This window comes from Convolutriloba macropyga, chromosome 1, assembly GCF_964194025.1.
Source record: "Convolutriloba macropyga chromosome 1, txConMacr16.3, whole genome shotgun sequence".
Classification (NCBI taxonomy): Eukaryota; Metazoa; Xenacoelomorpha; order Acoela; family Convolutidae; genus Convolutriloba; species Convolutriloba macropyga.
Window position 1 is genome coordinate 55555019 of NC_134468.1, and position 22097 is coordinate 55577115.

Consider the following 22097-nt stretch of genomic DNA (forward strand, 5'->3'; position numbering starts at 1 on the left):
CTGGGCCTTAGAGGACAATAGTAGACGACTAGGAGGTCAGTTGAAAAACGTGGAGTGATAATAGAAAGCAATCACCAGTTAAGAGTGAAAGATTTGTTGAGATGTTTCTCCTTTTGCACACTGCAAGTTTTTAATTCCATTTTTAGCGTCATTTATGTTTACTTTTTTTCCTTTTTTGCCAGTCTGTAAGACAACATGATTAATTATTCAACCGTAAGATTATCAAAAGTAACACCATTCAACCACTTATACACCCATAGAAACGTAGAATATTTGCTTGTTTTTTAATGATATGAGTCTTATGACTTTGTTCTTAGCTGTATTATGTATGAGCATTAGAGATACAATTAGTGTTGTGCTTGTGTGGTCGTGCATGCACATGTGTGCGTGTGTGTGTGTGTGTGTGTGTGTGTGTGTGTGTGTGTGTGTGTGAGTGTGTGTGCACGTGTGTGTGTGTGTGTGTGTGTGTGTGTGTGTGTGTGTGTGTGTGTGTGTGCGTGAGTGTAGGCGTGTGTGTGTGTGTGTGCGTGCGTGCGTGCGTGCGTGCGTGTGTGTGTGTGTGTGTGTGTGTGTGTGTCTGTGTTTTCTTGTGTGTGTGTGTGTTTGAAGTGTGAGTATAAGCATGTATGTGTGTGAGTGTGTGTGTTTGAAGTGTGTGTGCGTGCGTATATATATTTATATGTGTGTGTGGTGTTGAGTTTGTAGGTGGGGGGATTAAGATGACTCGTTTGTAATGTTGACAGACTTCAAAGAACAAACAAACATATGATTCGCAGTGTGATAACATTAATGATCACACAAGCTAAGGAAGTGAAATGTTCCTGAAAAGCTGTGAACAAACACATTTATGGATGCTCGACCAATATTGTAACTCCACCACTTCTGCGAGAGAAGAAAGCAGAGAACGAAAAGGTGAACAAAAATGTTGAAAGAAAGTGGATGTAGGAAAAAGACAAAAGAATCAAGCTTGTACTAGAGCTCGTAATAAAAGAACAAAATTCACGTATATAGAACTCTGTCACTGAAAAGACGCCAAAGATTAAGCGAAACAAGAGAGGACAGTTAGCTGAAATCATCTGAAAAAGTGATGCTTATAAAAAATAAACAAAAGACGCAGTGTTGAACTTGAATAGGACTACTGTTGTTTTGTTTTGTCTTTTGATTACGCTTATCTCTTTTATTGATGCGTGTGTGTGCGTGTGTGTGTGACTTTAATTTAGTATTTGGGATGTCAGTTGATAGTTAAAATCCTTGAATGCCAGTTTGTTTCTGCCGGATTGTTTTGTTTTGTGTTGTTGATTCTCATGTTCAAAGAAAGGTATCAGGTTGCGTGGTAACAAACATTAAAAGATTGTTAGATTTTGCAACATTATTGCCACCACCACCACCATCTTTCTAATATCCTCCACACACTATATATCTTTTGGCACTGGTGACGTTTGTGCTGCTAAATGCAGATGAATGCTGGATATAATATGTATTATAGTAACCAGTGAACTCTCCTTATTTCCCTAAATGTTTTGTGCATATTTCCAGTTCTCCAAAGACCAAATTTTTGTTGGCATTTTTGACTCTGTCTTCAAAATTGAATTATGTCCCGGCTCCTAATACATAACCCCAACCCCCCCCCCCCTCCCCCAGAACAGCACCCTCTATATAGATGCTATCTGTATCACGCGTATGTATATACATCTATCTTTGTATGTATCTAGGTTTGTATGGTGCGATATATAAGAGGTGACATTGCTTATACATTTATTTTCTCTTGACTTCAGTTTCCTTATCCTTTTTGTTTCTTTTTTTATTATTTGCTCTTTTCGCCTGGCCCTGGCTTGTAAACTGGCTAACATTGCCGACCAGCCAGCTATCTAGCCAAGAGAGAGAGTGAACAAAAACAACATTTCATCCCCTGCTTCTTACTACTATTACTCGTATATCTTTTATATTGAACGTTTATTTCCCACAGGCTAATTCATTTTCAATAACTCCAAATATTCCCAACAACTCTCCTCTCCTTTTTTTATTTGTGCAAAGCTTCACTCTTTTTTAGCCATTTCAATTTGTTTTTCTTACCATTCTAACAGCTATTATTATTACTACTACCATTATTACCATTATCATTATCATTATTACTATGATATTACTGACATACTTCCAACTTTGAATGCCGTCCGATTTTGTGACTGTATTTGACTGCTAAACGGAACAAGGCGGCTCGTTAATGTGCGTTCGCACATGATGTTCCGACCCGAGCTCATCTACATTTTTGACTAAAATGTCAACCAAATCAAGAGATAACAAAAATAGATGTTTGAGTTTAAAACAATCGTTACACATTCTATCTACTAATTGAATTACTAATGCCATGCTTCATTACAGCACCAACGTGACCTGACATTGAAGAGACTAGAAAAAAAATAGCACCAACAAAATTTTGGCGGCAAAAAATGAATATCTAAATTTAAAAGCACCTGGTAACAACGTCAAAATGCAGTCAGATAAAACCTTAACTACACAAGTTTACCTTTTACTAACTATACAGCAGATGAAAAGTTTTCTTAACGAGACTAGGTAACAAGCCGACAAAAAGAACGAACAGTGAGGCGAAACTTAAAAATTAATCAACATTTTTTGCACCAAGAAAATTCAAAAATCTTAAAAAACATTGGTTTTTAATAAAAAAATCCTTGATAAATTACTAAAAAGTCATTACAAAACCAAAAGCACCCGTCTGTGGTCAGAATATGCCATAGAAACAAACTAAAGAGAAACTCAAAAAATTACAAACGATTTGCGAAAACACAAACCTTTGCTACCATTAAAATCAATAGCTATCATCTGAATATGTATTTTTAATTCAGTTGTTATTTCTGCTATTTCAGTTGAAGGATTTATACTGAAAGATTAAATAAGTTTACTTGGGCCACATTTAAAAACCATTGGGATCTGTTATTACGCGATTGTTCTGAAGGAAGAGAAAAAGAAACGCAAAAAATGGCCATTCAATAAACGTTCAGAAAAACGAAACAACAGTGGCACATAATATCAATATATATGTTATTTCTTGAAATACACGAAATTCGATGGGACATCTGATTGATGAATAGAAGTTAAATTTGACGAAAGGAACCTATTCGCTATATACTGAATGTTTCGAGCAACATCATTCATTCAGTCCTCAATTACAAGCCTATGAGATCTGTGAGCAATTTACGGCTACCTAAAGAACAAAAACAGCGAATTCAGGAAAAAAAATTGAGCGACAAAAGGGTCGAAGGCATTAAAAAATGAACTTTTCACTAACCACTCTTCAATTTTAAATTAATTTTTCAGGAGCAATGCGAAAACCTTTTTTATCAATATAATTTCAAAAAATCAACAAATATAAACAAATACATTAGACGCACGAAAATTGCGGGAAAACACGTATTATCAACGCCATTAAATTCATTAGCCTTCAACGGAAGCCAGTATATACAATAAATGATGCCTCGAGGGGACAATAAGTTTTTTTGCCAATCGTATTTCATCAATAAGACCTTACAACAAGTTAATGACTATGAAAACAACAACAGAGAGAGGCAAAAACCACAAATTCAGTAGAAAAGTGCCTGAAGAAAATGTCGAAGCAACTCAAATCATAAGCTCTTCCCTGAAAACTTTATTTATGATCCGTTGAACTTCTTCCCTAAACCAATAGGGACTCTCAGCAGTAAGATGATGTGATAAGATTTCAAAAGGATCGAAAAACAAAATAAAGTACCCAAAAAAAATATGAATTCTCGTGGCATTGATGTTTTAAAACTAATAGGTAGAAGATAAAACCGCTAACCAGATTAATTTTGGCTATAGTAGAACGGAAATGGATTCTGTTAGAACCAACAATGACCAAGAGTATTCACGAAAAAAAATTAGGAATGGTTGAATTTCAAAAAAGTTTCGAAAAATTATTTTTAAACCCTTAACAGCCAGTAAACTCAATCTTTCATCGGAGCTCAATGACGATGCTCAGATATAAACCATAGGGAGGAAAATGATGTCTGTCATGCATAGATAGTTAAAAAGACATCACAATAAGTCTTATGACAGAAAACAATAACAAAAACAGCAAAAACTAAAATTCAGTAGAAAAATGCGAGAAGAAAGTGTCGAAGACAATTAAACCATTAGCTATTCTCTGAAAACTTTCTCTGTGATCCACTGAACGTCCTCTCTAAGCCAATTGGATTACAATAATCTTTGGATAATGTGATAAAGAGTTCAAAAGTGACCAATAATTCAAAAAATCCAAAAAAAAAATTTAAAAAAATTGAAATCTTTGTCATTGAAGTCATATAACCAATAGCTAGAAGATAAAACAGCTAAACAGAATATTTTTAGTCGCAGTAAAAAGCAAGTGGGTCCAGTCAATACTGAAACTCACTAACAGTTCAAGAAAAATTTAGGAATTGTTATTGTTCAAATAAAATTTTCGAAAAATGATTTTTATTTTAACAGACATTAAATTCAATAGCTTTCAACGGAAGTCAATAAAAACGCTCAAAGATGCCCCGGTGGCAGTACATTTATGTTTGTCATGCATAGGTATTCATTATGAGATCACAGTAAGTATAATGACTATTAAAACAACAAAAAAAACAGGAGAAAACCAAAAAATCAGTAGAAAAGTGCAAGAAGAACGTGTCGAAGCCATTTAAACCATAAATTTTTGTTTAAAATTTTTATTGGTCATCCACAGAACATCGTTTTTAAGCTAATGGGAACTGTCAATATTTGGATAATGTGATAAGATTTCAAAAGTAACCAATAATACGTAAAAATCCAAAAAAAAATTTAAAAAATTGAAATTTTTTGTCATTGAAGTCATATAACCAATAGATAGAAGATAAAACCGCTAACCAGTTTAATTTTGGTTGCAGTAGGAAGGAAGAGGGTGCTCTCACCCCTGGACTGACTTACAATTCACTATAATAAGATTATGATTCTTTAATATTCAAAAAAAAATTCGAAAAATTATTTTTTAAGTCTTAACAGCCATTAGCCGCCCCATCAATGAAATAGACATGTTCACTTAATGCTCATTATGGAACATATTGCACTGTTAGTCAATGAATCCCTACCATAGGACTCCAAAAAAAAATAGTAAAACTTCAAAAAGAAATTCAAAATTTCATTCAAAATTACGAAAACTCAGAATCGAAGCCAAAAAAAAACATGAGCAATTCCTTGAAAACGACGTTTTTTGTTCATTGCGCTTCATTCGACTATAAAGGAGTTTTGTCATTAATAGAACGTCGATATAAAATGTGACTTGTCTCTAGGTGACTTAAAAAAGCAAAAAAGAGAAAAGTTTTATTAAAAAAAAGGGCTCTCAATTAGAGTTCGATTTTTTTTTGATAGTGAACTTCCCTATGAGACCAGAACTAGTCTTTCTATCGCCTTGCATTCAACTTTTACGAACTCAAAATTTATTCTTTTTATAGAAATTTGAATTAATGTTTTCGTAAAAAAGATCTTAGTTTGAAGAAAATTGTACTAAAAGTGAACAATCATGCTAAAGATCCCATTGTTCACACAAAACTTCAATCCTCGATAACTCCTCGAAAAAAACGAAATTCAAAAAAATCTTTTTACTTTTGAATTCTACGCTGGACCAGCTTTTTAATGATACCACTCACATTTCTCTACGACGAATATATCGATCGGCCAAAATTCACTGAACAAAAAAAAAAAACCCATTTGAGTATATAATTCCTTCCCCCACAAGTGGGGTCGGAACAATAAGTATGGATAATTGCCCCTTTTTTGAAATGTCATATTTCTCAGCATATTAAAGAGCAACCAATTTCCTTTTATGATCAATTCTGAACCTTCATTCAACTCACAAGCTGAAAAAGCTGTTACACGTCTTAATAAAACTTGGCACGTCTAAATGCAAGTCTGAACAAAGTACGACTAAGTGTTGTTAACAATAGATTTCAATTTCATTTCAGCAAGTTGTCTCAGGACTCCAGACATAAAAACACTCAACAACTATTCCTTTTGACATTAACTTTTTCAACGAAATGTGCCAAAACTCTGTTGATATCTACAAAACGTGAATGCAATTGTTGTTTACATAGGTCATAGAACAAACGTTTGTCAGTTTTGTTGTCAATTTTGGTTTGCTTTGTTGACATTCAGAATGGATATTTTAAGGAGCTCAACGGTTGCTTGTATGGTGACGTTTTATTAATTTTTAAACTCCGATTCTGGAACTTTGACCCAGAAACAGTTTTTCTGCAATGTCTCATCTTAACGCAAGCAGCGTTATCTTAGTGCAAACTTATTTCCAAAAGACGTTATCAAAGCCATAAAAGTGCTTAGCCTGCTTTCATTTGAAGTTCATTTGCGTCAAAAAAGCATAATTGTCCCATTAATTTACAATTGCTCCTAATTCTTTGTTTTACTATGTATAGTAGAACATGTATGCATTAAAAAACAAATGTCTGCCGACAAAACCTAATTTATCAGGAAAATTTTTCAGCAACCATCTGTAATCAAAAAATTACACCGGCTGTCAAATCATAGGCCATATTGCTTTATTTTTTTTACATTGCTGGTTGTAAAAATTTGGTAAAAAACTATTATTACGTCGCCAATCCTAAATTTTGAGCAAATAAATTTGCTTGTAAATCTCAGCATTGTCCGCTCGCCCATGTTTTTAGTTGGGTTTTAAAGGTTTTCGCGGACAAGAGTGACAGTAAGTGACTAAGAACTTTCGTCACTGATATCCACAATTGCGGAATTTGATGACAAGCGAGAAAGGCTGACAGTTTTGTGTCACTATTGTCCAGAAATTTAAGTTTATAACATCGGTTCTAAGGTAACTGCTTTGCGGGAAAGACTTCTAAGACTCTTTAAAGGAGAAAAAGTGAGATATGATTGGTTCTTCTTATCAGAATGCACTTGGGGTAATTATATTTTAATTTTCTCATGCTTTTGAACTTAAATCAAGGGTTCAAAAATTAGCTTAAAGTAGGTGGAACTTAAAGTGAGGAAAAATTGTTCATTTAATCCGTCAAGGCATCTGAAATTGATTAAAGGAGAAAAAGTGGGAAACAATTAGTATTTCTTATCAAAATGAAGTGAGGGGTGATCATAAAATTAATCGGTCAAGGCTTTGAATGTAAATTAAAGGCTAAAGTGCAGCGATGAAGATACCCTTGCTAACAAAATGCGGACAATAAGGACATAAAAACGTGACTTTTCCGAGATCGGTGACGGAATTTGTAAGGATTTCGTTTTTTTTGTCACTGTTTTCCACAATTTAACCATATTTCTTCTATGCAGTAAGCAGTGACAAAAGGTCGACACTTAACTTCGCTCACGCGGACCCTGCTGAAGTTGTAGTTTTGGCGACCTAATGTTTACTTTCATAAAGATTAAAAAAACACATTGCATAAGACACGATATATGCTTCGGTCCTGGAAAACATAATTGGATCCAGTTTGAATCATTTAATTGCAGTTCTGATACACGATGACGAATGTGGTTTTGCCTGAAAATTCTAATATCTGGAATCATTTTACAATGTTCAAAAAAATCTGTACTGAAAATCAGACTAACAAAAGTTTATTATGAAATATGCTCCTAACTTACTGACATGAATATAGCATCAAACGGTCAAAAATAATGTCTATAATCAGTCTTGAAACTACTCTGGATAAGTACTCAAATACACTGGTTTGTCAGTCATTGAGAGTTTGATTTCATCGGGTGTTATTCAGGCAACCTTAAAATGTTTCAATGTCCTTAAAACGATTTTTTGGGAGATTAATTACTTTATGAAGTTTTTTTTCTATAGGTTAATTGTTATAAATATTCAAGTGGTCGTATCAAAAAATTCAAGTATAAACGATTTCTATTGTTCATATTTTTGAATTATCTCTTCGCTTGTTGAGTGACTAACGTACGCTATTTTTCGTGCTGCTTTTGAGTGTTCGAAAAATCAATTTTTCCTTTTATCATTTCTTATTACAACGTGTTTGACGATCATGCTGTCTGATATTATCTCACCATGCATTAAATAACAAAATAAACAGAATGCACGTGCACAATGTAGATTGACGGATGTATCAATGTCGAAATTGCTACCCGGGTCGAGGTTTTTGGGTAAGTTTTTGTAAGAAATGCGGTGAATGCGGTGAATTTTTGTAAGAAATGCGGTGATTGCGGTGAATGCGGTGAAAACAAATATTTCAGCGCATTTCACCGCATATCTTACAAAAATTCACCGCATTTCTTACAAAAATTCACCGCATCGACTTTTGTGGCAAAATAATGTAAGAAACGCGGTGAAAGCGGTGAGTGCGGTGAAAAAAAATAATTCACCACATTTCACCGCATTTCTTACAAAAATTCACCGCATTTCTTACAAAAATTCACCGCATATGATTTCCAAAAGTTTACTCAACCTGATGTAAATTCACAAGAAATTGCAAAGATATTAGTGAGAGTTGGCGCAGTGTACTAAGCTGGGAAGGCATGCAGGAGGTCAGAGGTTCGATCCCGTGTGGTCACGATTCTTTTTTGTAAGAATACTGAAAACGCGGTGAAAATAAATAATTCACCGCGATTCACCGCATTCACCGCAAAAAGATGTAAGAAATACGCGGTGAAAATTATTTTTTTTCACCGCATTTCACCGCATTTCTTACGAAAATTCACCGCCAAACCTCGACCCGGGTATTGAGATCAGATAGATAATTGTATATGCTTTAGGCGCACAATAGTTCTATCACTATTTTCTTCAAATTCTACTATTTCATGGTGCCAGATGAGAAGGGAACTGTTTCATAACTGTGCTTCTATTCTTAATGTTTGGCAACATTTTGTTATCCTATTAGCAGCATTAAAGAAACAATAGTTTAAGCCTGTTCCATTCAACCTAAACTTTATCACAAAGACCCAATGTTTTGATTTGATTTTTTAAAATTTAATTCTTTTTGTTTTTACTACTCATCTGTGCAAATCTTTTGCTTCGAAAAGTTCTATTTTAAAATTTCTTCAAATTGGTTAAATTGGGCAACCAGTATACCTTTTTGCTCACTTGAAATAAGCGGCACAACCTGGGAAATACATGTTTTCAGCAATTAAAAACGAGAACAATCGGTTATGTGCGTTCGTATAATGTTACCACCCCGATCAACCACATTTTTGACTCAACTGTCTGCCAAATGAGGAAGAGATTAAAAATTCAAAAACTCAAATGTTGTTCAAAAATAACAGGTGTATCCGTTTAAAAAATCGCTTCAAACTGAAACCATTAGACAAATCAAACAATTCTTCAGTAAAGGATGATGATCCCTATCATTAATGAGACTAAAAGACAAGGCAAGCCGAAAAATTAAGTAAAACAACAAGCTTTAATTATGACAAAACCCGTTTTCTCTCTATTTTTTCCAAAAAAAACCTACCCATAAAGTTGAAAGAGCATCAGATAAAAACTAAACTCAGCAAATTAACGTACATATCAACAGGAAAAAAATGGGATTTCTCTTTAATGTGTTTAATCAATAAATAAACAAAATCAAAAAGAGAAGTTAAAAAATACATTTACAAGTTTTGAAAACAATTATGATCACAGTCGCGAACACTCTTAGTTTTCCACCGAAATCATCAAATGGCTTCGATAAATTTTGCATAGGAATACATTGAGACAGTATTTATCAGGATTGTCATACGACTACAAAAAGAAAAAAAACAAGCAAAAATGCAAAATCAAACACAGATAAAATGATGTCAAAGCCTTTGAAAATCATAATCTATTAGTAGTGGATAAATCAGGGAAACGACCAGCCGCGAGATTTGGAATATTCCCGCGATGTTGTCGAATACGTCAGGAATGGTCCGAAACCTAGCGCCTAATCGGTCCAAAAAACGCTTATGTTATTGGACATATCGCACTCTTATTCCCATCAAATATTTTTCAATCTGTCAATTTTTGTCTCACTTAGTGCAGAGTTAAACTGGTAATTAACCGTTATCAGACGGGTAGTTGGGGTTTTATCCCCACAGTCTCCAGTGGAGGTCACCAGATACTAGGGTAATTAGTAAGACCGTGTAAAAAGCACGTAAAATCAAGCTGCAAAAATAATCAGAACAAATATACCAGCTTAACTCTAGTAAAGTAAGTTATGTTTATTTTCTTTTTCATACTCCCCTACATTTTTTAATGAGTATTATACTTAGATACGTGTTCTTGAACTGATTTTTAGTATGGCTGAATGTATATCAATTTAAATAAACGCCAAGCTTTCTTTCATCTCTACCAAATCTAAAGGATATTGTATTTTTATATCTTTTACAGACATTATATGATATATAAATCAGCATTATTATTATTATGTTTACACATATGATTTTATCTATGTCTTATGCTATTCTTATCATAACATAAAAATCAGTTATGTAGCTGTGATCTACATTTATCACAACATACACGCCAACTTTTATGCTTACAATTATCACACTTCGAAGACATTTTATATATTTTTAAAATTCATTTTTTAAAAATATTTTTCCATAAAAAATCAATAACCCACGTCATAACGCCGTACAGCTTTGCACTGCCTGAAATCTGTCATTCAGTTCAAAGAAAAAGTTTATTAAACACACATGAACAAAAGAACATATAAAACAATCAGAACGATATTTATAGGATGAAATTGATGATGATAATGTTAGTGCTAATAATTTAATAAGGAAAAAGCTATAGATAATTCTGATACTATTACTAAAACCAAAAACTAATACTAAAGACGATACTGGTACTATAAATAGCGATAAATCACTAGATAATGCCGATTCTATTACTTAAGTTAATATTGATACTAACGATGACACTAATACAAAAGATAATACTATTACTACAGATAATACTATATTTAAATCTAACACTAAAACACCACTGAAGACATTATCTATAATAGAATTAAGTATGAATGTAAAGAAATTAATGAAGTATTTAGAATAAAGATAGCCCTAACTACACACTCATGTAGTCACAAAATAAAATATATAGAGAATACTGGAGCTATGATATAAACTCTAGTCAAAATATGAGAGAGGTCTATATTTCAGATAAGTATGAAAAGTACATTATTGATATAGATGAAGCAACTATTATGTCGTTAGAAGAAAAAAGAAACGGTTACCAGCTTAGACCCCGTTAAGTGTTTTAAGTATAAGATTACAGCAGAAGGTGATTATAAAATGAGAACCTAAGAAAAAGTTAAAATCACAAAGATATTTTTCACTACAGAGTATATTAGTAAGAATGCTAGATATGAATATTCAGATTTTAAACTTTGGACAAAAGTTAACACTTGGAACAAAATATCTGAAAGTTATGGTTATGTCTTTCAGTTTCTCGGGTTAAGATGTATTTAAATAAATATTGAAGCAACTAAAGCATCTTTTGTTTGCTATATAGATCTACCACCAGATCTAACAAATTTCAGGTCAATATTAAACAAACGTAATTTCATATATAACTGTTTACAACTAGCCATTACTGCATGATTATATCCGGCTAATGAACACGCAACTTGTGAAATTAATTATTTAGTTAACATAATTATAGCACGACAGCAGCATGATTTTACTTATATAATGAGAAAACAGTAATTATACAATAATAACGCATGATTAAATATCCCTTGTAGTAATGGTACAGTAGATTTATTGAAACCAGCCCTTGATTTTGATGAAGATAGAAAAAAAGTGAGAGTATTAGTCTGGGGTGAACACTGTGCCTTAATTAAAAAAACAGAAACATTAAAAGATAGGCCAAATCAGAGTAATCTTAGATATTATTATTGTAATAGATGTACATATTGGTTTACTTTTCTAGTTGAATACGACAATTTTGATAGCAGCCACTCATTTAAACCAGAAAATGTTTATTTCATTAATGAACATAAACGACAGGAAAAAATATTTTAACTGCTGAAATGGAATGTTTTTGTTGATATTAGCCCTGATGTATAAACTCAAAGCTGTATAAGAGCTGATATAAACTCAAAACTTTATAATAACCATTGACATACCAATAAGCGTGGGTTACAAGTTCAACGGTAATTTGAAATACTAATTCGGCCAAGACTGTCTGAAAACATTTGCCACTGATCTACTAACTATTGAAACTGAAGTCAATTTCAGGTATAACAAAGAAATGATTACTGACGAAGGTAAATTATATAATGAGGCTAATAACACTTGTCATATATTGAAAAAGGAAGGCATAAAGAAAGTAAGAGATCACTCTCAAGAAAATGGTAAATACAGAGGACCCGCATGTAATATATGTAACCTCAGATACAAACAAAAAAACACCATTCCCGTTATATTCCATAATGCTCAGGCTATGATTTCAATCTATTATATACTGTACTCTTTAACAAAATAAAGATAAAAGAAATGTAGATAACACACATTAGCTGCTGGTAATTCTAAGATGTTTACAATTGGTTGTCTTAAACTCTTAGATAAAAATAACTTTTTAACTATGACTCTAGGTCAAATGGCGAAGATATACGGATGCAAAACTAAAATACTTTATCAATATAAACGATTTGGTTTAGACTCGTACATTGAAGTTATAGGTATTTTAGAAAGATAAGACTTCAAATCTTCTCGACATAATAAATTACCAACACAAGAAGAAGTGAATATCCTTAATAATGAAAATTGTCATAAAACTGGTAACGATTTGACTATTTATTATTGATATTTGAGTCTTTACAAAATAGAATGCAAATAAAACAGGACTGAGCTTAATTTGATGTAGAAAACTTAATAGCACCGTTATTAGCATCTTTGAAAAAAGATATGGATCAGTAAATATACATCTAAAAAAATTAGCAAAATCCTTATAAGTAATTTTATATTCGTTAAAAAAGTCTCTATGCATTGATTGAAGTACATTACCTGTTTGTTTAAATAATATAATAACTAATAGTTTTCTATTAAATTTGGCTAACTAATGAAAATCGATAGAACTTATCGCAATTATTATGTTTACTTCTACAAAAATAAGCATTGATAACTGGTTCTTTGGCATTCACATCATCAAATATCATGAGTTTATTCAAATCTTAGGTAATTCGCTAGATGAGTGTAAACCTTCTATATCTTTAATGAACCCAACCTTTGCTTTATTATTATTGTTTCCAAGCCCTATACGTTCATATTGATTACCAGCAGGACCAATAAATTTATCAAAGTATGTATTATTTAAAAATAGTTCTTTTAATAACCATATTCACTAGATCCTGATATTATACATCTAAAGTTATCAAGAAAAATAGCATCAACTAATATGTCATCTTCAGCTAGCCATAATTTTAGATCTTTATTAATAATTATATTAATAAAATAATCATCATTATCACTAATGTTATTGCTACTTATAGTGCTATCTCTTTTGCTATATCTTTTGCTGTCGCTATCGCTCTCACTATTGCTATAGCTACTACTATTGCTATCTGCGATGGAGGTTCCATGATAAATATTTTCTTCACTATAGATAGTGTCAATGCTATTAGTATTATTATTACTACTACTACTACTACGAATATTGCTATAGATATTGTCATTACTATCTGAGAAGCAGGTTCTCCGATTGTGATGGCTTTTACTATATCTATTACTATTGCTGAAACTACTTTGCTGATCAATTTTGTCAATACTATTATCATTATCAATGATATAACTATGTATATTACTTTTGATATGATCAACTGCGAAGCAGGTTCCCCGATCATCAAAACCACAACCAAAACAAAAGATTTTATTGTATGTAGTAAGATTCTTACATCGATTTCTTAGAAATGCACTAGTTATCCGAAATCCATGATCAAAAAGATCTATCATATATAGCTAATTTGCACCACAAACAGATTCGTCATATTCTTGTATTCTTTCATTAGAGCCTATATTGATTCATTGTTGTAAAAATAATGGAGGTGTTTCTACTCCAAAACTATCGAAGTAATAGGTTCTATTTGTTTCTCTTTCTATAACTAAAACCCAAGGTGGGCCATCAGTTGGATGTAAATTAATCACAATATAATACTCTTCATTCATAAACTGCGAATCATGTTCCCTGATAGTTTTTGTTATTTGATCTCGGGTTACTATTTCAGTTGGAAATAGACTAATATCTTTGCTTCTATCTTCTATTCCAATATTACTCAAAGCTGTATTCTGAATATTGTATTTATCATTAAATTCTTTATAAGTTAGGATAATCTTTTTAAACAGTATTTTGTTTTAGATAAAAAAGTGGAAATAGCAGCCCTTTTTTCGGTATTTTAATTATAGTCACAATTTGCTATGTTTTATACAATTCAATACCGAGTTACTATACAAAACTTGATGAAATTTTTGGTGGACTTAAAGAAGAGAAAGAAAGAAAGTTTGAATATGAAAAGTCGCCTCTACATACTTTTGTTTCTGGTGGTTCGAGTTCTGTTGAAACTTGTTTTGATAAACCATATTTAAAGCTATTTGAAAAGGAAGGTGGGTCCATAATCATAGCATGCAAAAATGAGAGAGATTACATTGATCCAGAAATTCGAGAAGTCGCTGCTGCATATGCTATATGTGTCATAGACATGATCACTACGGGAAATATGTCCGATTTGGAGAATTACTCCTGATGATATGGGTTATAAAAGTAATAAGAAAGATATACCGTATTATTTCTCAGAAGGCAGACATCATGGCATTGAAATTATTTTTATGTGCCATAAATCGGCACGAAGAGATAATCTGGCAACGGCAAGTGCAAATACTATTTATATAACAACATATAATGGAGGGGATCTAATTGACAATTTTAAAAATATATGTATATGCAAACTTTTCCTTAAAGTAATTGAAAATTTGAGTTGTAATCATTTTATTTGTGCACATGGAATAGCAGAGAGGCTTCGCTATTGTAAAATAAAATTTGATAAAAATGATAACTCTTTTATTATTATTGATAGAGATAGAATTTTATTATATGACTAAAAGCTTGATCTTATTTTTTTATAAGCTCTTAGTATAAAAGTGAGTAACTGGACAGATAGGAAAAGGGATATAATAATAAAATTTCTATAGCTATGGCAGAAATGTAGTTCATATAGAAACATTATTAACAAAGATATTTTTATGTTCTACTTGAAGAAATATTTTAAATTAAAAGGGATTTAAATATATGATGATGTTTTAGCAAAAGAAGCAGCCAAAGCCAAATGGACAAGGTGCGGGTCATTTAGTTTTGGAACTATTAGCTCAATTGTTATGATGTATAATTGTTTGGAACCAGAGAGCTCGATGAGAACAACTTGTCTTTTGGCTGGTGCTGCAAGTACTTTGTTGAATAGAACAAATATATTGAATAACGGTGCATCAGAGAACCCGCTTCCCAGATCATATGTTTATGGTTTTGACGAAGATGACAAAAGAGTAAACTTGATGAATCACGAGCAAAGCCACTTAGAAAGTAAAGTGAGCGCTAGTAATGGTGCCGACCAGAGTGAATATGAAAACCTCGGTCCAGATGAGGATATGATAGACCTCCGGTCAGGCTCTGCCATCAGTGAATGGACCTCCGGCCTTGGTTGAAAAAAAGATGCTCGCCCTTGCCCAACAGCTTCATAGATAAACAAACCATATGATGATGACATAAATAAAAGAACAAAGGGTTTCAATACAAAGGGAGAGAAAAATTTATGTGATTAATATAATGATAGTGAAAGGTTTAGTATTGATCTCCTTAATTATGTTACAGATAAAATTTGGGAATGTGATAAAAAGATGCTGCTACTATTTTCATTAACGTAGGTAGAGGGTACTCACATGAGTGTATGAAATCTAAAGATCGTTCTCCAAATCTAATTGAAATTTTAGTGCAAAACAAATAAAAGATTCTAAAAATTTCGAGCGTAAATTTAAATGTGGAAATTATTAAAATCTCGTTGATCATTATAGGTTTAAACATAAATATAAAGTCGATGTTTGTGAATGTGGTTATAACTTACTCAGTGAAGTTTGTGTTGAAAATGATTGTTATATCACTATAACAGAATCTAGTGCTAAGAGTAATAATAAAACTAGTGTTAAGACTATTGTTAAGACTAGTGAAAGACTAGTACTATGATAGAGACTACATTTAGTGCTAAGATTAGTGCTGAGAGGAGTGCCAAGACAGGTGCTAGGGAGAAGACAGGTGCTGGTGCTAATGACAGTGAAGAGACTAGTGCTAAGGGTAATCTGCGAGCGGATTCCCTGATACTAGAGCTAACGCTAGTGATGATAATGAAGATCGGCGACGCTGCTTCGCGTTTATCTATAATGTTAATCAAGAGACGGGTGTAAAAATATGTTTTAAATGTAATACTACTAAGACTATAATTTTTTGGATAGAAGTAAAAGTAAACGTTAACTATGTCTAGCAGAAAAAAACTGTTGCAAATTTTGTCTTTCTCTTATTTCTAGAAGCAATATAACAACTCATGTTAAAAAAATTCATTGTTCAAGCTATATTTGTGCAAGCTAAACAATCCCACTCATCATTTTCTAAGTGCAAAATTAAACTGTTTAACTACGTTTTTAAACTATCTTACTCATGATTGTCTAGGTACAAAAAGTAAGCTATTTTAACTTTTTTACCTTGTCTTTTAAATAATTTAAGCATAAATTATAACTTTTTTGAACCGTAGTTGAGATATGAAAGGGAAAATAAACATAACTTACTTTACTGGAGTTTAGCTGCTATTTTTTGTTCAATTTGTTTTTGCAACTTGGTTACACGGTCTCACTAGTTACACTAGTATCTGCGGAAGTCCACTGGAGACAGAAGGGTTAGAACCCGAACTATCCGTCTGATAACGGTTAATTGCCAGTTGAACTCAGTACTAGTGGACTGCACTAAGTGAGACAAAAATGATAGTTTTAGAAAATTTTTTGAAGAGAGAAATAGTGCTATGGTGGTGGATATATCCAATAACATAGTAGTAGATAAAACAGGGAAACCGATTAGGCGCGAGGTTTGGACCATTCCTGACGTATGCGCCAGCATCGCGTCAATGGTCCGCCTCTTGCTTCTGGTTGGTTTCCTTGTTTTATCCCTTAAATGTATTCACAATCTATAAAAAAATATAATCAGTTGCGCCTTCTTTTAACATCATTAATGTGATAAGTGGCTCCTCACCAGTGTGTCATTGATGTGATAATTGTACGAGACTCATCAATTCAAAAACTTTTCCGAAAAAATTTTGCGGGAGCCATGAAAACTATGAGTTTTACTCGGAAAAGGGGACTTTTAAGCAATTTAATCTCTTTTTGAAAGCAGAGTTGTCGCTAACTGGGATGAAAAAGATAAATTAAAATTATTTTAAATAGGACAGAGCCAAAATAAAATCCGAATCAATTTTAATTGCGATAAAAATTTCGATTTAAAATTCCGATTCGATTATAAATTCAACGATGCATCCAAAACTCGCTTGTATTTGTTGGACTGCGGTTGAGAAAAAAACAATAATATTGTCCCCCAAATTAATTGCTCAATAGGTAATTTGGCAAACAAAAATTTTGTGATATAAAAAATAATTAATGCATTTTTGATCTAAATTGAATTTGAATTCTTGATTTAAATGAGCGAAATGCCGCCAAATTCTTAGTTCCATGACAATTTCGTTGAAACCTATGGAAAAACTACCCTCATCCAAATAGACGAAGATTGTCAGCAATTTTTATGTCTACAATACCTATCAGATCGGACAAAGTGGTCGAAAGAAACAATTTCAGTGCCATTTTTATTGCCAATAAAATGAAAAAAAAAGATTTGCCGCATTTTCGGCAAAAAATTTAGTAAACGTTTTAGACAAAGAGTTGGCTTAAACAATTCAGAAATCCTCTTTTTTCTATAGCCGTAAAAGCAATTAGACTTTCGGTAACAACTGTTTAATTTTTTAAAACAGAATTGATCGAAATTGTAAAAAAAAATAAGGGAAAATTTGAATAAGACAAGTGAAGTGAGGTTAACGTTCACAAAAATGTACACCTATGTAACTCCTCGATATGAGAAATTGAAAATCATCTTTTTTTATTTCAAATTGTGCGCTTGACAAACTTTTTAGGGATACCACTCACAACTCTATACAATAAAAACATCGATCGGTAAAAATTGACTGAAAAGAGGCCATTTGAGCATATCCCCCCCAATAAAGTGAGTAGGAAAAATAATGTCTGTTATCGTTCTTGTGATTCAAGAGCCTGCTAATTTGGCAGTTTCACAGAAATGAAAGCAAAAGTATTCTGGAACTAACTGCATAGAAGTTCTTCGGTTTACTAATTGCGGATAAACCAACTATTCGGAGATAAGCGTTTAGGCATATCATGACTCTTTAGCAACTTCATATATTAATTTGTTCTTAGGTAAATAATGGTAGAACTCGGCAGCCTGCAAATTGAAACACTTTTCAGCGGAACTTCGCTATCTAGTTTTTCTATGTTTATAAACTATTTCATGTCTGAAAAAAATTAGATCAGATCTCAAGTAGCAGAAAATGACCGTAATGTTAGTTTTTACCATCAAAACTGCAGTTTCGTTCATTAATTTATTTCAATTAAAACTAGATAAAGTTTTTGTTTCTTGATTTCCTCTGTTAATAATTATGCATGTTGTTAGGTAACACGTCAAGTTTCAGGCACTAACTGGCCGAGTTTTGCGAGAACCTTGCAGACTATTTTTTTAAAGTTAATTTTATGTTATTATTTTAAGTCTGCAAAAATTTACCGTATGGATTTGGAACTTTTGAACAAAATTGATCTGTTAAAGATTTGTTCGGAAATAATGAAATGAAAAGTTCTACTGAAGTGCAATGTTCGAACTCAGAATTCAACTGTCAAAAACAGAGGTAAACTTTGAAAATAAAGAAGTCAAAATTCAAATCACGAACAAAGTTATGAACGCAATCAATTTAATGAGCATAGGAGGTTATTTTCAGTTGCATTGTTTTTTTTCCGAGAAAATTCATTTTGAAACGAGAACAAGGAGGCTCGGTAATGTGCAATTGTGCATAAAGTTCCGACCTCGCTCATGCACAATTTTGGCACAATCGTCTACCAAATGCTGAACAGATAGAAAAACCCAAAAAATCAAGTAATTTTCAAGAAAAAAATTGGTGTATGAACGGAAAGATTGCCTCCAAAGCTAATAACTCAGTGGAGTAAAAAAAATGAAGCATTATATTGATAAGATATGCCAATTTTTAACAAAAAAATCAGACAACAGCAAATTCAGACCAACAGCAAAATCAGACAACAAATAAAACATTAATTACATCAAAAACTTTATACCCGTTTTAAAAAACAAAGCTGAATAACAAAGTCAACAGCGTCACATAAACTGAAACTAAAGAAAATAACTTGTATTCAACCAGAAAACACATGGGACCAGTCCATAACGAGGCTCGGTAACAATTAGACAATAAAAAAAACAGTAAAATTGAAAGTTTCGCTTATTTTCAAAAAGAATTAATTTCAAAGAAATGAAAACAATTAGAAATCAACTAAAGTATCCCATTGGTTTGCGATTAACAATGGCTCTATAGATGGGAATGAAGAATTGTCGGTATTCATTTTTTATGCCGTTACAAAAAGAACAACAAACAGACAAATGAACAACAAACAAAAAATGAATTGAAACTTGACAGAAAACACTTTCGAAGCCCTAAAGCCATACTTTGGACCGCAAAAAAGGTTCCATTGCACCTTCTTCGAACACCGATAATTTGACCTCTCATTAATGAAACTAGCTAACAAGTAGACAAAAAAGAATAAAAGGCAAAATTAAGTAATTCTTGTTTTTTTTTCAAAAAAAAAATATTTTCCAAAGTCATAAAAGCCGTAAGTTACAAAATGAAATGATTAAATATGTTCGTTTATCTTTCGAAAAGAAGCCTTTGAGACCTGCAATTGTCTTGAATATGTATTACTTCCAGAAAAAGAACGTCAAATATGAAAAAAAAAACGAAAAACATTGTACCTTTTCTTTGAAAAACCCGTGTGGAAGCCAGTAAATTCATAACGAATTCTTTAAAAACATTAGATTTTGTGACACCAATCCCTTTTGACACTTTTTGTTGACACCCATATTGACATAATTGGCCTGCAATTATGGCGACTGGGTAACAAACAGACAATAAAAGGAACAAAATTGAGAAATTCAATTTTTTTTCTTGTTTTGGAAAACAACTGTTTTCAAAATCGTGAAAGCCATCAGCTATCTACTAATATGAAAATATCGGATCATCTACTTTTCCATGAAAAACCAATGAAATCGTGACATTAAATAGGAAATTTCATACGACTAAAGAACAAAGTAAAAACGACAGTTAAAGACAAAAGTAAAATTTTCAATTAAGTTCTTCGAGAATTAGTGTCGAACCCGTTAAAACCATAATATAAACCTTTAAGTTCTTCACTTTTATCTTTTGTGCCTTAAGTTGAACGCCAATAATATGATATATCAACTTTCAATAACGTGATGATGCGACAAAACTAGAAAACGTGAAAAAGGGGATATACCTAAAAAAAAGATTTGAAATCTAGTATTATCAAAGAAAGAAAACTATAATTTAAGGCATAAAACCGCAATAGAGATTAAATTTTAAATCAATAGAAAGAGGGAACATTCAATTGTAGCTGACTGTAAGCTAAAAGTTGACAAAATTAAGAAAAAAATAGGCAAAGCTCAATAAGCAATTATTTATATCAGATATTTTTAAAAGTCAAAACGACCATAAGCGTTCAAGTAAAAAACTGGATAATTTAATTTGTATCTGCTTTGTAAGTTATTTTGACCTATCATTTTTGAGCTTTGATTTGAAAAGTTCTGTTCTTTTATTAACACAAAATATCGACTAATTTATTTTTAAGAAAGACCGACTGATTACAATCCGGATTATTTCTGGATTGTAACAGTCCAAGCGTTGTCCAAAACTAGCCCTGCTAATGTGGTTCGTCCATTAGGATCAATTTTGTGTATGTTATTGATATAGATAAATTGTTAGATAGAGAATCGAAAATAAATGCTGCGTTTTCGATAATCAACGAGAAAATTTAGCAAAAAACGGCAAAGTATAAAATACAGAGCACTCTCAGCGGTGGTTGAAGAAGAAATAGCCCTCTTTTGAGTCTACAAAGATTCTGTTAGTGGTGTTTGGGTTTGTACTTCCTGCAAACTTAATCAGAGTGGACTAAAGAAGCTTATTTCGGACAATTTTTGATGAAAAAGGTTGAATTTTGAAATGTTTAGCCAAAAAAAATTAAATCAATATAATCAACAAGACTTTTTGTCCTCTAAAAAAAATCAACAGTGTTATTGTTAACAATTTTTTTATACTTCAGCAAAATTGACGAATTTTTTAGGCAAAACGTCCGGAAAATGTGAATAAAAATAACCCAAATCAGTCTCAATATTCACAAAAATTTAAACCACGATAACTCGCTCTAGAAAGCAAAATTGAAAGAAATATATGTGAAGCTGTATATACGTTCTTTGAAAACAAATACGTGTACTCGATATACGAATGTATCTCAGACATTATAAATTGCGAATTGGTCTAAAATATTGGATACTTTTAGAGAATGTTGAGGTTGTTGTTTTTATACTGTTTTCAACAAATTGGTTGATAAAAATTATTATGTGCATAGTCGGGAATACATTAAAAAACTTCAATAGAGATCATTTAATTTGAGAAAAACTAATTGATGAAAACCTGTTCTTTTATTTTCTGCTTTTTTAAGGCAAGGCTGAAAATAGCCTGTTTCTCAGTTTAAAAATCATGAGCTACAAATTTAAATAAGACTTTTTCTTATTCTTTACAAATTAAAAAGACAAACGATCAAAGTATTTCCCAAACATTTTTTCTGGTTTTGATCTTTCCATTTGATTGAATTTTATGAAGCTGCTTTTTGAGCTGGCTGTCTTAAGTGTGCACTCAAAAAAATAGATATTTGTGTTCCTAACAGTTGGCAAGCAATTGTTAACTCAGACT

General features: G+C 32.1%; 1 protein-coding gene across 5 annotated transcripts in view; it reads left to right on the forward strand.

Moving 5' to 3' along the window:
* The first annotated feature begins 1643 nt into the window (after positions 1-1643).
* LOC142340538 (uncharacterized) overlaps positions 1644-22097 on the forward strand; it is a 100041-nt gene continuing 79587 nt past the window's right edge. The window contains exons 1-2 of one of the 5 annotated variants that reach the window (XM_075391136.1): positions 1644-2223; positions 5786-5949. The gene's annotated coding sequence lies outside the window, so the exon portion shown is untranslated. Of the gene's footprint in view, positions 2224-5758; positions 5950-22097 lie in introns of those variants that run through there. The other 4 variants (XM_075391176.1, XM_075391158.1, XM_075391167.1 and 1 more) reach the window with 4 other exon arrangements.